A 15073-nucleotide genomic window follows, 5' to 3' on the forward strand; every position below is an offset into this window, starting at 1 on the left:
AGCCCTGCTAACACTAACCACCTACCTCCCATCAATGCATGTGTCTCATGGGATATAATGAGACTGTTGTTTGGTCACATGGTCTCTGTGTTGGAAGGTCCTGGAAGACGACAGGTTTCCTGGATAGCACATATAGGAGGACGTGCCTGCAGAGTCCGTGATGGTTGTCCAAGTTGAGGAAAGCTATTGTCCTTCTGAGGGTCTCGAACTGACAGGTTGAAGCCTGTCAAGCAATTCAGAGTACGTGTCAGTTATCCCAGTAAGGTAGTTCCTCTGGAAGCCAGGACTGACAAGAAGTCAGCTTGTGGAGCGAAGCTCTTGGAAGGTAACCTCAGACAAGGGGATTGTAGAAAAATGCAGACAAGTGTATCTGCTGTTGGAACAGACTGGTGATCATAACAGGTTCCATTGATGTAATGAAATGGACTATACTTTATGCCATTTATGCTGTGTAAATAAACTGAATAGACTGTTTAAGAGGAAAATCGTTCCTGTGTGCCTTAACCCTTTCATGACCCAGCCTATTTTGACCTTAATAACCTGGCCATTTTTTGCAATTCTGACCAGTGTCCCTTTGTAAGGTAATAACTCAGGAATGCTTCAACGGATCCTACCAATTCCGATATTGCTTTTTTGTGACATATTGGGCTTCATGACAGTAGTAAACTTAGGTCACTAATTTTGCGTTTATTTGTGAAAAAATTGGAAATTTGGTAACAATTTTGAAAATTTTGCAATTTTCAAATTTTTAATTTTTTTTCTGTTAAACCAGAGAGTTATGTGATAAAAATAGTTAATAAATAACATTTCCTACATGTCTACTTTACATCTGCACAATTTTGGAATCAAATTTTTTTTGTTAAGAAGTTCTAAGGGTTAAAAGTTGACCAACAAATTCTCATTTTTACAACAAAATTTACAAAACCATTTTCTTTAGGGACCACCTCACATTTGAAGTCAGTTTGAGGGGTCTATATGGCTTAAAATACCCAAAAGTGACACCATGCTAAAAACTGCACCCCTCAAGGTGTTTAAAACCTCATTTAAGAAGTTTGTTAACCCTTCAGTTGTTTCACAGCAGCAGAAGCAACATAGAAGGAAAAAATGAACATTTAATTTCTTAGTCACAAAAATGATTTTTAGCAACAATTTTTTTATTTTCCCAAGGGTAAAAAGAGAAAGTGGACAGCAAAAGTTGTTGTCCAATTTGTCCTGAGTACGCTGAAACCCCATATGTGGGGGGAGCCACTGTTTGGGCGCATGGCAGGGCTCGGAAGGGAAGGAGAGCCATTTGACTTCTTGAATGAAAAATTAGCTCCAATCGTTAGCGGACACCATGTCGTCCATGTCGCATTTGGAGAGCCTCTGTGTGCCTAAACATTGGAGCTCCCCCACAAGTGACTCCACTTTGGAAACTAGACTCCCCAAGGAACTTATATAGATGCTTCGTGCACTTTGAACCCACAGATGCTTCACAAATTGATCCGTAAATATGAAAAAGTACTTTTGTTTCACAAAAATTTTATTTAGCCTTAATATTATTTATTTTCACAGGGGCAACATGATAAAATGGATCTTAAAATTTGTTGGGCAATTTCTCCTGAGTACACTGATACCTCATATGTGGGGGTAAACTACTGTTTGGGCACACAGCAGAGCTCGGAAGGGAAGGAGCGCCATTTGACTTTTTGAATAAAAAATTAGCTCCAATCGTTAGAGAACATCATGTCGCGTTTGGAGACTCCCAGTGTGCCTAAACATTGGATCTTCCCCACAAGTGACACAATTTTGGAAACTAAACCCCTCAAGAAACTTATCTAGATGTGTGCTGAGTAGTGTTGAGCGATACCTACTGATATCAAGAAGTATCAGTATCGGATTGGATAGGCCGATATCCAAAAAATATCAGATATCGCCACTACCAATACCCGATACCAATGCAAGTCAATGGAACACAAATATCGGAATATATATAAGCCCTTTCTGTCCTTCTACATCGTGCTCCAGAGGGGGGAAGTGTTATGATTAGGCAATTCAGTACCACAGTGAACATAGAGGTCAGAGCACATACAGTGATCTGACAATAATCCAAAAACATAGAACGAGCTCTGAGACGTGGGAACTCTGTTGACCGCAATCCCTGATCCTCTCCAACAACACTAGAGGCAGCCGTGGATTGCGCCTAACGCTACCTATGCAACTCGGCACAGCCTGAGAAACTAGCTAGCCTGAAGATAGAAAATAAGCCTACCTTGCCTCAGAGAAATACCCCAAAGGAAAAGGCAGCCCCCCACATATAATGACTGTGAGTTAAGATGAAAAGACAAACGTAGAGATGAAATAGATTTAGCAAAGTGAGGCCCGACTTTCTGAACAGAGCGAGGATAGGAAAGGTAACTTTGCGGTCAACACAAAACCCTAAAAACCACGCAAAGGGGGCAAAAAGACCCTCCGTACCGAACTAACGGCACGGAGGTACACCCTCTGCGTCCCAGAGCTTCCAGCAAACAAATAGATAGGCTGGACAGAAGAAAAGCAAACAAAATAGCAAAGGAAACCTTAGCTATGCAGAGCAGCAGGCCACAGGAACGATCCAGGAGGAAAACAAGTCCAATACTGGAGGCAAAGACCCAGGAATTATCTTCCTGAGCATAACCCTTCCACTTAACCAGATACTGGAGTTTCCGTCTTGAAACACGAGAATCCAAAATCTTCTCCACAATATACTCCAACTCCCCCTTCACCAAAACCGGGGCAGGAGGGTCAACCATAGGTGCCACGTATCTCCGCAACAATGACCTATGGAATACGTTATGTATGGAAAAAGAATCTGGAAGGGTCAGACGAAAAGACACAGGATTAAGAACCTCAGAAATCCTATATGGACCAATGAAACGAGGTTTAAACTTAGGAGAGGAAACCTTCATAGGAATATGACGAGAAGATAACCAAACCAGATCCCCAACACGAAGTCGGGGACGCACACAGCGTCTGCGATTAGCAAAACGTTGAGCCTTCTCCTGGGACAAGGTCAAATTGTCCACTACCTGAGTCCAAATCTGCTGCAACCTGTCCACCACAGTATCCACACCAGGACAGTCCGAAGACTCAACCTGTCCTGACGAGAAACGAGGATGGAACCCAGAGTTGCAGAAAAATGGCGAAACCAAGGTAGCCGAGCTGGCCCGATTATTAAGGGCGAACTCAGCCAAAGGCAAAAAGGACACCCAATCATCCTGATCAGCAGAAACAAAACATCTCAGATATGTTTCCAAGGTCTGATTGGTTCGTTCGGTCTGGCCATTAGTCTGAGGATGGAAAGCCGAGGAAAAAGACAAGTCAATGCCCATCCTACCACAAAAAGCTCGCCAAAACCTCGAAACAAACTGGGAACCTCTGTCAGAAACGATATTCTCTGGAATGCCATGTAAACGAACCACATGCTGGAAGAACAATGGCACCAAATCAGAGGAGGAAGGCAATTTAGACAAGGGTACCAAATGGACCATCTTAGAAAAGCGATCACAGACCACCCAAATGACTGACATCTTTTGAGAAACGGGAAGATCTGAAATAAAATCCATAGAGATATGTGTCCAAGGCCTCTTCGGGACTGGCAAGGGCAAAAGCAACCCACTGGCACGAGAACAGCAGGGCTTAGCCCGAGCACAAATCCCACAGGACTGCACAAAAGTGCGCACATCCCGCGACAGAGATGGCCACCAAAAGGATCCAGCCACTAACTCTCTGGTACCAAAGATTCCAGGATGACCAGCCAAGACCGAACAATGAACCTCAGAGATAACTTTATTCGTCCACCTATCAGGGACAAACAGTTTCTCCGCTGGACAACGATCAGGTTTATTAGCCTGAAATTTTTGCAGCACTCGCCGCAAATCAGGGGAGATGGCAGACACAATTACTCCTTTTTTGAGGATACCCGCCGGCTCAGACAAACCCGGAGAGTCGGGCACAAAACTCCTAGACAGAGCATCCGCCTTCACATTTTTAGAGCCCGGAAGGTATGAAATCACAAAGTCAAAACGGAAAAAAAACAGCGACCAACGAGCCTGTCTAGGATTCAACCGCTTGGCAGACTCGAGATAAGTCAAGTTCTTATGATCAGTCAAGACCACCACGCGATGCTTAGCTCCTTCAAACCAATGACGCCACTTCTCGAATGCCCACTTCATGGCCAGCAACTCTCGGTTGCCCACATCATAATTTCGCTCAGCAGGCGAAAACTTCCTGGAAAAGAAGGCGCAGGCTTTCATCACTGAGCAATCAGAACCTCTCTGCGACAAAACAGCCCCTGCTCCAATCTCAGAAGCATCAACCTCGACCTGGAACGGAAGCGAAACATCTGGTTGACACAACACAGGGGCAGAAGAAAAACGACGCTTCAACTCTTGAAAAGCTTCCACAGCAGCAGAAGACCAATTGACCACATCAGCACCCTTCTTGGTCAAATCGGTCAATGGTTTAGCAATACTAGAAAAATTGCAGATGAAGCGACGATAAAAATTAGCAAAGCCCAGGAACTTTTGCAGACTTTTCAGAGATGTCAGCTGAGTCCAATCATGGATGGCTTGGACCTTAACAGGATCCATCTCGATAGTAGAAGGGGAAAAGATGAACCCCAAAAATGAAACCTTCTGCACACCAAAGAGACACTTTGATCCCTTCACAAACAAAGAATTAGCACGCAGGACCTGAAAAACCGTTCTGACCTGCTTCACATGAGACTCCCAGTCATCCGAGAAGATCAAAATGTCATCCAAGTACACAATCAGGAATTTATCCAGGTACTCTCGGAAGATGTCATGCATAAAGGACTGAAACACTGATGGAGCATTGGCAAGTCCGAATGGCATTACTAGATACTCAAAATGACTCTCGGGCGTATTAAATGCAGTTTTCCATTCATCGCCTCGCTTAATTCGCACAAGATTATACGCACCACGAAGATCTATCCTGGTGAACCAACTAGCCCCCTTAATCCGAGCAAACAAATCAGATAACAACGGCAAAGGGTACTGAAATTTAACCGTGATCTTATTTAGAAGGCGGTAATCTATACAAGGTCTCAGCGAACCATCCTTCTTGGCTACAAAAAGAACCCTGCTCCTAATGGCGACGATGACGGGCGAATATGCCCCTTCTCCAGAGACTCCTCCACATAACTGTGCATAGCGGCGTGCTCAGGCACAGATAAATTAAACAATCGGCCTTTTGGGAACTTACTACCAGGAATCAAATTGATAGCACAATCACAATCCCTATGCGGAGGTAGGGCATCGGACTTGGGCTCATCAAATACATCCCGGTAATCAGACAAGAACTCTGGAACCTCAGAAGGGGTGGATGACGAAATTGACAGAAATGGAACATCACCATGTACCCCCTGACAACCACAGCTGGACACCAACATGGATTTCCAATCTAATACTGGATTATGGACTTGTAGCCATGGCAACCCCAAAACGACCACATCATGCAGATAATGCAACACCAGAAAGCAAATAACCTCCTGATGTGCAGGAGCCATGCACATGGTCAGCTGGGTCCAGTACTGAGGCTTATTCTTGGCCAAAGGCGTAGCATCAATTCCTCTCAATGGAATAGGACACTGCAAGGGCTCCAAGAAAAACCCACAACGCCTAGCATACTCCAAGTCCATCAAATTCAGGGCAGCGCCTGAATCCACAAATGCCATGACAGAATACGATGACAAAGAGCAGATCAAGGTAACGGACAGAAGAAATTTTGACTGTACTGTGCCAATGGTGGCAAACCTAGCGAACCGCTTAGTGCGCTTAGGACAATCAGAGATAGCATGAGTGGAATCACCACAGTAGAAACACAGCCCATTCAGACGTCTGTGTTCTTGCCATTCAACTCTGGTCAAAGTCCTATCGCACTGCATAGGCTCAGGTTTAAGCTCAGGTAATACCGCCAAATGGTGCACAGATTTACGCTCACGCAAGCGTCGACCAATCTGAATGGCCAAAGGCATAGACTCATTCAAACCAGCAGGCATAGGAAATCCCACCATGACATTAAGGGCTTCAGAGAGACCCTTTCTGAACATAGCTGCCAGCGCAGATTCATTCCATAGAGTGAGCACGGACCACTTTCTAAATTTCTGACAATATAACTCTATCTCATCCTGACCCTGACAAAGAGCCAGCAAATTTTTTTCTGCCTGATCCACTGAATTAGGTTCATCGTACAGCAATCCGAGCGCCAGGAAAAACGCATCGATATTACTTAATGCAGGATCTCCTGGCGCAAGAGAAAATGCCCAGTCCTGAGGGTCGCCACGCAAAAAAGAAATAATGATCAAAACCTGTTGAACTGGATCACCAGAGGAGCGAGGTTTCAAGGCCAGAAATAGTTTACAATTATTTTTGAAACTCAGAAACTTAGTTCTATCACCAAAAAACAAATCAGGAATAGGAATTCTTGGTTCTAATATAGATTTCTGATCAATAGTGTCTTGAATCTTTTGTACTCTTGCCGAGAGCTGATCCACACATGAAGACAGACTTCTAATGTCCATTGCTACACCTGTGTCCTGAACCACCCAAATGTCTAGGGGAAAAAAAAGGCAAAACACAGTGCAGAGAAAAAAAAATGGTCTCAGAACTTCTTTTTTCCCTCTATTGAGAATCATTAGTACTTTTGGCTTCCTGTACTGTTATGATTAGGCAATTCAGTACCACAGTGAACATAGAGGTCAGAGCACATACAGTGATCTGACAATAATCCAAAAACATAGAACGAGCTCTGAGACGTGGGAACTCTGTTGACCGCAATCCCTGATCCTCTCCAACAACACTAGAGGCAGCCGTGGATTGCGCCTAACGCTACCTATGCAACTCGGCACAGCCTGAGAAACTAGCTAGCCTGAAGATAGAAAATAAGCCTACCTTGCCTCAGAGAAATACCCCAAAGGAAAAGGCAGCCCCCCACATATAATGACTGTGAGTTAAGATGAAAAGACAAACGTAGAGATGAAATAGATTTAGCAAAGTGAGGCCCGACTTTCTGAACAGAGCGAGGATAGGAAAGGTAACTTTGCGGTCAACATAAAACCCTAAAAACCACGCAAAGGGGGCAAAAAGACCCTCCGTACCGAACTAACGGCACGGAGGTACACCCTCTGCGTCCCAGAGCTTCCAGCAAACAAATTGATAGGCTGGACAGAAGAAAAGCAAACAAAATAGCAAAGGAAAACTTAGCTATGCAGAGCAGCAGGCCACAGGAACGATCCAGGAGGAAAACAAGTCCAATACTGGAACATTGACAGGAAGCCAGGATCAAAGCACTAGGTGGAGTTAAGTAGAGCAGCACCTAACGACCTCACCACATCACCTGAGGGAGGAAACTCAGAAGCCGCAGTACCACTTCCCTCCACCAACGGAACCTCACAGAGAGAATCAGCCGAAGTACCACTTGTGACCACAGGAGGGAGCTCTGCCACAGAATTCACAACAGGGAAGTGTGTGAGCGGTGCATGGGCGGACACTGTGCATTTCTGTGTGTGCGGGCGGGGTCTGTGTGGGCCTGTCAGGGATCTGTATGGGCGTCTCAGGGGTCTGTGCGGGCTGCCGGGGATCTGTACGGGCATCTCGTGGGTCTGTACGGGCTGCCGGGGGTCTGTGCGTGCCTGCCGGGGCTCTGTGCGTGCCTGCCAGTGCTCTTTGTGGGCTGCCGGGGCTCTGTGTGGGCCTGCCGGGGCTCTGTGTGGCCTGCTGGGGCTCTGTGCGGGCTTGCCAGAGCTCTGTTCGGGCTGCCGGGCCTCTGTGCGGGCTTGCCGGGGCTCTGTGTGGGCTGCCGGGGCTCTTTGCAGCCTCCCAGGGCTCTGTGTGGGCTGCCGCGGCTCTGTGGGGCCTGCCGGGGCTCTGTGCGGGCTTGCAGGGGCTCTGTTCGGCCTGCCAGGGCTCTGTGTGGTCTTGCCGGGGCTCTGTGCGGGCTTCTGGGGCTCTCTGCGGCTTGCGGGGCTCTGTGCGGGCTACCGGGGCTCTGTGCGGGACTACCAGGGCTCTGTGCGGGACTACCAGGGCTCTGGCGGCCTGCCAGAGCTCTGTTCAGGCTTGCCGGGGCTCGTTGCAGGCTGCCGGGGCTCTGTGCTGGTTTTCCGGGGCTCTGTGTGGGCTGCCAGGGGTCTGTGCAGGCATTGTCCGATGGGACTACAAGTCCCATCGGACGATGCCTGCAATAGTGACAGTGATTGACACATTAGCCAATGATGGGACAGTAGTAGTCCCATCATCAGGCTAATGTGTTGAATGTAAAAATAAAAAACAAAACATACAACATAAATACTACATACATTGCATTCATACATTACATACAATACATACATACAGACATTCAGTACATATAACATAAAGTACATACTCACCATTACTTGTCATTTTGTTCCCCGAAGACAGTGTCATCTGTAAAAAATATTAAAATAACAAACAACCAATATACTCCCTGTCCACAGAAATCCACGAGTGTCCCACGACGATCTCCCGTGGAGAACGGCAGCATCAGCTGATGCGACCGCTCTCTAGGGGCTCCAGGAATACAATGACAGGAGGAAGGTATCCTTCCGCACTGTATTCCACCGCTGTAAAAAAATAGTCCCTAGTCTCACTTTTGGCATTGCTGTATGAGAAATTTTCCCACGCAGCAATTGCCATAAAGTGAGACTTTGTCCTAAGGTAATCTCTCAGTGATGCACTGCAGGAGCCATTGTCTCCTTTCAGTGTGTCACTGAGGGTCCTATAGAGCAGTGACATCACCCGATGTCACTGTTCTATAGGGGAGATCGTCATGGGACACTTGTTATTAATTGGACTATGGCGGACAGGTAGTATACGATTTATTATTTTACGTTTTTTGCAGGTGCTGAAGTGTGGTAAGTATGGTTGACGAATGACGAATATTAAAATACTTTTTTCCTAATGTGTGTTTTATTAACCCTTTATTACTATTGGATTAATAATAATGTAAGAAGTATGTATGTATGTAGTATGTAGTATGTATGTAGTATGTATGTATGTATGTATGTATGTAGTATGTATGTAGTATGTATGTATGCAGTATGTATGCAGTATGTAATGTGTATGTAGTGTGTATGTAGTATGTATATAGTATGTATGTAGTATGTATATAGTATGCATGTAGTATGTATGTAGTATGTATGTAGTATGCAGTATGCATGTAGTATGTATGTAGTATTTTTTTTTACATTCAACACATTAGCCGGATGATGGGACTACTACTGTCCAATCATTGGCTAATGTGTCAATCATTGGCACTGTTGCAGTCATCGTCTGATAGGACTTGTAGTCCCATCGGACGATGCCTGCACAGACCCCCGGCAGCCCGCACAGAGCCCCGGCAGCTCGCACAGAGCCCCAGCAAGCCCACACAGAGCCCAGGCAGGCCGCACAGATCCCCGGCAGGCCGCACAGAGCGCCGGCAGGCCCGCACAGAGTACCGGCAGGCCGCACAGAGCCCCGGCAGGCCGCACAGAGCACCAACAGACCCGCATAGCGCCCCGGCAGGCCCGCACAGAGTACCGGCAGGCCGCACAGAGCCCCGGCAAGACCACACAGAGCCCAGGCAGGCCGCATAGAGCCCAAGCAGGCCGCACAGAGCCCAGGCAGCCCGCATAGAGTACCGGCAGGCTGCACAGAGCCCCGGCAGCCCGCACAGAGCTCCGGCAGGCCGCACAGAGCATCGGCAGGCACGCACAGAGTCTCGGCAGGCTGCACAGAGCCCCGGCAGCGCGTACAGAGCCCCGGTAGGCCTGCACAGAGCCCCGGCAAGCCCACACAGAGCCCCGGCAGCCCGCACAGAGCCACATCAGGCCGCACAGAGCACTGGCAGGAACGCACAGAGCACCAGCAGGCCGCACAGACAGGCCACACAGAGCCCCGGCAGCCCATACAGAGCCCCGGCAGACCCGCACAGAGCCCCGGCAAACCCGCACAGAGCCCCGGCAAGCCCGCACAGAGCCCCAGCAGGCACACAAAGAGCCCCGGCAGCCCACACAGAGCACCGGCAGGCCGCACAGAGCCCCGGCAGGCCAACACAGAGCCCCAGCAGGCCGCACAAAGACTCGACAGGCCGCAGAGGGCCCCAGCAGCCCAAACAGAGCTCCGGCAAGCCTGCACAGAGCCCTGGCAGCCAGCACAGAGCCCCGGCAAGCCCGCACAGAGCCCCAGCAGGTCGCACAGAGCCCCGCCAGCCCGGACAGAGCCCCGGCAGCCCGCACAGAACCTTGGCAGGCCCGCACAGAGCCCTGGCAGGCCGCACAAAGCCCCGGCAGGCCCGTACATAGCCCCGGCAGGCCGCACAGAGCCCTGACAGGCAGGCACGGAGCCCCGGCAGGCACGCACAGAGCCCCGGCAGGCCCGCATAGAGCCCCGGCAGGCACGCATGCACAGACCCCACCCACACACACACACGCAGTCTCCGCCCATGCACCACCCAAACTCTATTATAGTGCATCATTGCACTATAGGAACTTCCGATTCCGGTATCCGATATCGCAAAAATATCGGAACTCAGTATCGGAATTCCGATACAGCAAATATCGGCCGATACTCAATATTTGTAGTATCGGAATGCTCTACACTAGTGCTGAGCACATTCAACGCCCAAGTGCTTCACAGAAGTTTATAACGCAGAGCCGTGAAAATAAAAAACATTTTTTTTCCTCAAAAATGATTTTTTTAGCCAGTAACTTTTGAACAGGAAAACAGGAGAAATTGAACCCCAAAAGTTGTTGCCCATTTTGTCCTGAGTATGATGGTACCCCATATGTGAGGGGAACCACTGTTTGGGCATATGTCGGGGCTTGGAAGGTAAGTAGTGATGTTTTGAAATGCAGACTTTGAAAAATGGTTTGCGGGCGTCAAGTTACATTTGCAGAGCCCCTGATGTGCCTATACAGTAGAAGCTCCCCACAAGTGACATTATTTTGGAAACTAGACCAATGAACTTATCTAGATGTGTGGTGAGCACTTTTTACCCCCAAGTGCTTCACAGAAGTTTATAACGCAGAGCCATGAAAATAAAGAATCGTTTTTCTCAAAAATGATTTCTTAGCCCACAATTTTTTTTTCTCAAGGGCAACAGGAGAAATTGAACCCCAAAAGATGTTGTCCAGTTTGTCCTGAGTATGCTGGTACCCCATATGTGGGGGGAACCACTATTTGGGCACACGTCGGGGCTCGTAAGAGAAGTAGTGACGTTTTGGAATGCAGACTTTGATGAAATGGTCCGCGGGCTTCAAGTCATGTTTGAAAAGCCCCTGATGTGCCTAAATAGTGGAAACCCCCCCCCCAATTCTAACTCCAACCCTAACCCCAACACATCCCTAACCCTAATCCAAACCCTAACCATAAACCTAACCCTAACACACCCCTAACCCTAACACTCCCCTAACCCTAATCCCAACCTTAACCCTACCCCTAACCCTACCCCTATTCCCAACCCTAACTTTAGCCCCACCACTACCCTAACTTTAGCCCCAACCCTAAACCTAATTTTAGCCCCAACCCTAACCCTAACTTTAGCCCAACCCACTTTAGCCCAACTCTAATAGCAAAACTGGGGAGAGGGTGATCACTGGGGCAGAAGGTGATCACAGGGGCAGGGGGCGCTCACCGAGGTGGAGGTTGAACACCGGGGCAGGGGGCAGATCAGCCAGGCAAGGAGCAGATCAGCGGGGCAGGGGGCGATCAGCAGGGCAGGGGGCAGATCTGCGGGGCAGGGAGCAGATCTACGGGACAGGGGGCAGATCAGTGGGGCAGGGGGCAGATCTATGGGGCAGGAGGCAGATCTGCAGGGCAGGGGAGAGATCAGCGGGGCTGGGGGCAGATCTGTAGGGCAAGGGGCAGATCCGTGGTGCCAGGGGGAGATCAGCAGGGCAGAGGGCAGATCAGCAGGGCAGATCCATGGGGCAGGGGGCAATTCCACGGGGCAGGGGGCAGATCCATGGAACAGAGGGAGATCAGCGGGGCAAGATCAAGATCAGAGGTGCAGGGTGAGATCAGCGGGGTAGGGGGCAGATCAGTGGGGCTGGTGGGAGATCAGCAGAGCAAGGGGCAGATCAGCGGGGCAGGGGTTATCAGCGGGGAAGGGGTAGATTCACGCGGTAGGGGAGAGATCAGTGGGGTAGGGGTGAGATTAGTGGGGCAGGGAGCACATCAGCAAAGAAGGGTGGAGATCAGCGAGATCGGGGGCAGACCAGCGGGGCAGGGGGAGATCAGGGGGCAGGGGCGAGATCAGCGAGGCTAGGGGGAGATCTGCGGGGCAGGAAGGATGATTAGCGGGGCAGGGGGCAGATCAGCGGGGCAGGGGGCAGATCAGAAGGGCATGGGGGTTATCAGGGGGAAGGGGGGTGATCAGGGGGAAAAGGGGCGATCAGGGGGGCAGGGGTTGATCAGGGTGATGACTGGGGTGGGGGTGAGGTGATCACTGGGGCAGGAGGAGGCTGTCAGGCGTGGGGGGCTGAGATGCAGCAGCAGATGGAGCCGGCAGCAGCAGAAGGGGGGGTGATCAGGGGGTGAATACGGGGGCAAGGAGAATGGAGCAGACGGCGGGGGGAGTGGAAGGCAGCAAAGTGGAGTACCTAGCGGCGGTGGCGATGATGGCGGCGATCGCGGTATGTGGCAGGGCAGCAAGCAGGCACCTCGCTGTTCAGCTTCCATGGATGGCACGAAGCTGGACAGCGAGGCAGCCATGGTTTTCTCTGCCCTCCACATCTGAATGGAGAGATAGCGTCACATGGACGCTAGCTCCAACCAGATCTGGGGGGTGGTGACAAAGTGGTCACGAGCGATAGTAGCCATGGGGGCAAAGCCACCCCCCTGGGCTCAAGTACAAGTCACCCTGTTCATGCAGGTGGGGTGAAATTTCAGTTAACCCTTTCACCCAACCCGCAGGAACATGATCCCACCATGATGCACACTCTGCATCCCAGGTTGGATTGGCACCAACTTTCATGAGTTTCCTAGATCACAAAGGGGTTAATCATGCTGTCAAGTGAGTGTCCCCTAACACATTCAGTGAGCACTATCTCACACCTCATACCATTACATTAAACGTCCACTCTACTAAGACCAATATACCAATTATACCACATACAAGAGACGAATACCGACACACCATGACCATGTAGTCTTACCATTGAGCATCTGAATATAACCACAATCCTGATACACAGCAAAACTCACTATACAAAGACCAATAAAACAACATGCAAGAAACAAATAATGCCAACACTCCATTAACATATATTACCACCAGACAGTATCTGAATATAACCATCATCCTCTTACTGAGCAAAAGTCATTGCACAAAAATCAATATACCAATAATACCACATAAATGGAACAAATACCATCACATCATGACCATATACAGTCGTGGCCAAAAGTGTTTACACCCTTGAAATTGCTCCAGAAAATTAAGCATTCTCCCAGAAAATTATTGCAATTGCTCATGTTTTGTTATAAACATTTATTTCCTTTGTGTTTATTAAAAGTTAGAACCCACTGAGAGGTTCACCGTGACGTGGCAGTGGACTTCATACAGTCTGATCAGAATGTTAAACTAAGAACCACATGTTCAGTTATATACAGCGCTGGCAAAAATTAAGAGACAACCACATCAAAACCTTGTCATGGGCAGCCCAATCTCCAGACCTGAATCACATTGAAAACCTCTGGAATGTAATCAAGGGGATGATATATAGTCACAAGTCATCAAACAAAGAACTGTTTTCATTTTTGTGCCAGAAGCAGTATGAAAGACTTGTGGAAAGCATGTCAAGACGCATGAAAGCTGTGATTAAAAATCTTGGTTATTCCACAAACTATTGATTTCTGAACTCTTCCTGAGTTAAGACATTGGTATTGTTGTTTCTAAATGATTATGAACTTGTTTTCTTTGCATTATTTGAGGTCTGAAAGCCCTGGGTTTTCTTTTAATTTTGACCATTTTTATTTGTCAGAAAAAAAAAATTACAAAAATGAGACATGATGTCGGAAGTTTAGAGACTGAAAGAACAAGTTTACATTTTACTCAAAAATTTACCTTTAAAGAAAAAATCAGACAAACTGAACATTTTGCAGTGGTCTCTTAATTTTTGCCTGAGCAGTATATTTTTGCCTAGTGGCATTAGATCAATGAGTGATTTTTTGACTTGCTGTCTATTCTCTTTTATGGCATATTACTACCACACAGTATCTGAATATAACGAACATCCTGGTACTGAGCAAAGGACATTGCACCAAGATAAATATACCAATAATACCACATAAATGGGACAAATACCAATATGTCATAAACATATACAGTCAAGGACGAAAGTGTGGACACTGTGAATGCCCTGACTGAATTGCAGTCCTTGTCCTTGGAGTTGGCAGCCATCAAGCAGGAACAACAGCAGTTCAGACACTGGGCAGTGGAAACCTGAAATGACCCACCACTCCGCCGTCAATTGTGCCAGGGTTTTTCTAGCCAGATATATTAGGTACTAGATGATGGCCCGATTCTAACGCATCGGGTATTCTAGAATATGTATGTCCACGTAGTATATTGCCCAGCCACGTAGTATATTGCCCAGCCACGTAGTATATTGCACAGCCCACGTAGTATATTGCCCAGCCACGTAGTATATTGCCCAGCCACGTAGTATATTGCCCAGTCACGTAGTATATGCCAGCCACGTAGTATATTGCCCAGCCACGTAGTATATTGCCCAGTTACGTAGTATATTGCCCAGCCACGTAGTATATTGCCCAGCCATGTATTATATTGCAGAGCCACGTAGTATATTGCCCAGTCACATAGTATATTGCCCAGCCACGTAGTATATTGCCCAGCCACGTAGTATATTGCCCAGTCACGTATTATATTGCCCAGCCACGTAGTATATTGCCCAGCCACGTATGTCACAGGTTTAAAAATAAAAAATAAACACATACTCACCTTCCGAGGGCCCCTTGTAGTTCGGTCACATGACCGTGACATCATGGCAGGTCCTTCTCGTGCAGGC

The sequence above is a fragment of the Ranitomeya imitator genome, chromosome 5 (assembly GCF_032444005.1).
Source record: "Ranitomeya imitator isolate aRanImi1 chromosome 5, aRanImi1.pri, whole genome shotgun sequence".
In the NCBI taxonomy this organism is placed as follows: Eukaryota; Metazoa; Chordata; class Amphibia; order Anura; family Dendrobatidae; genus Ranitomeya; species Ranitomeya imitator.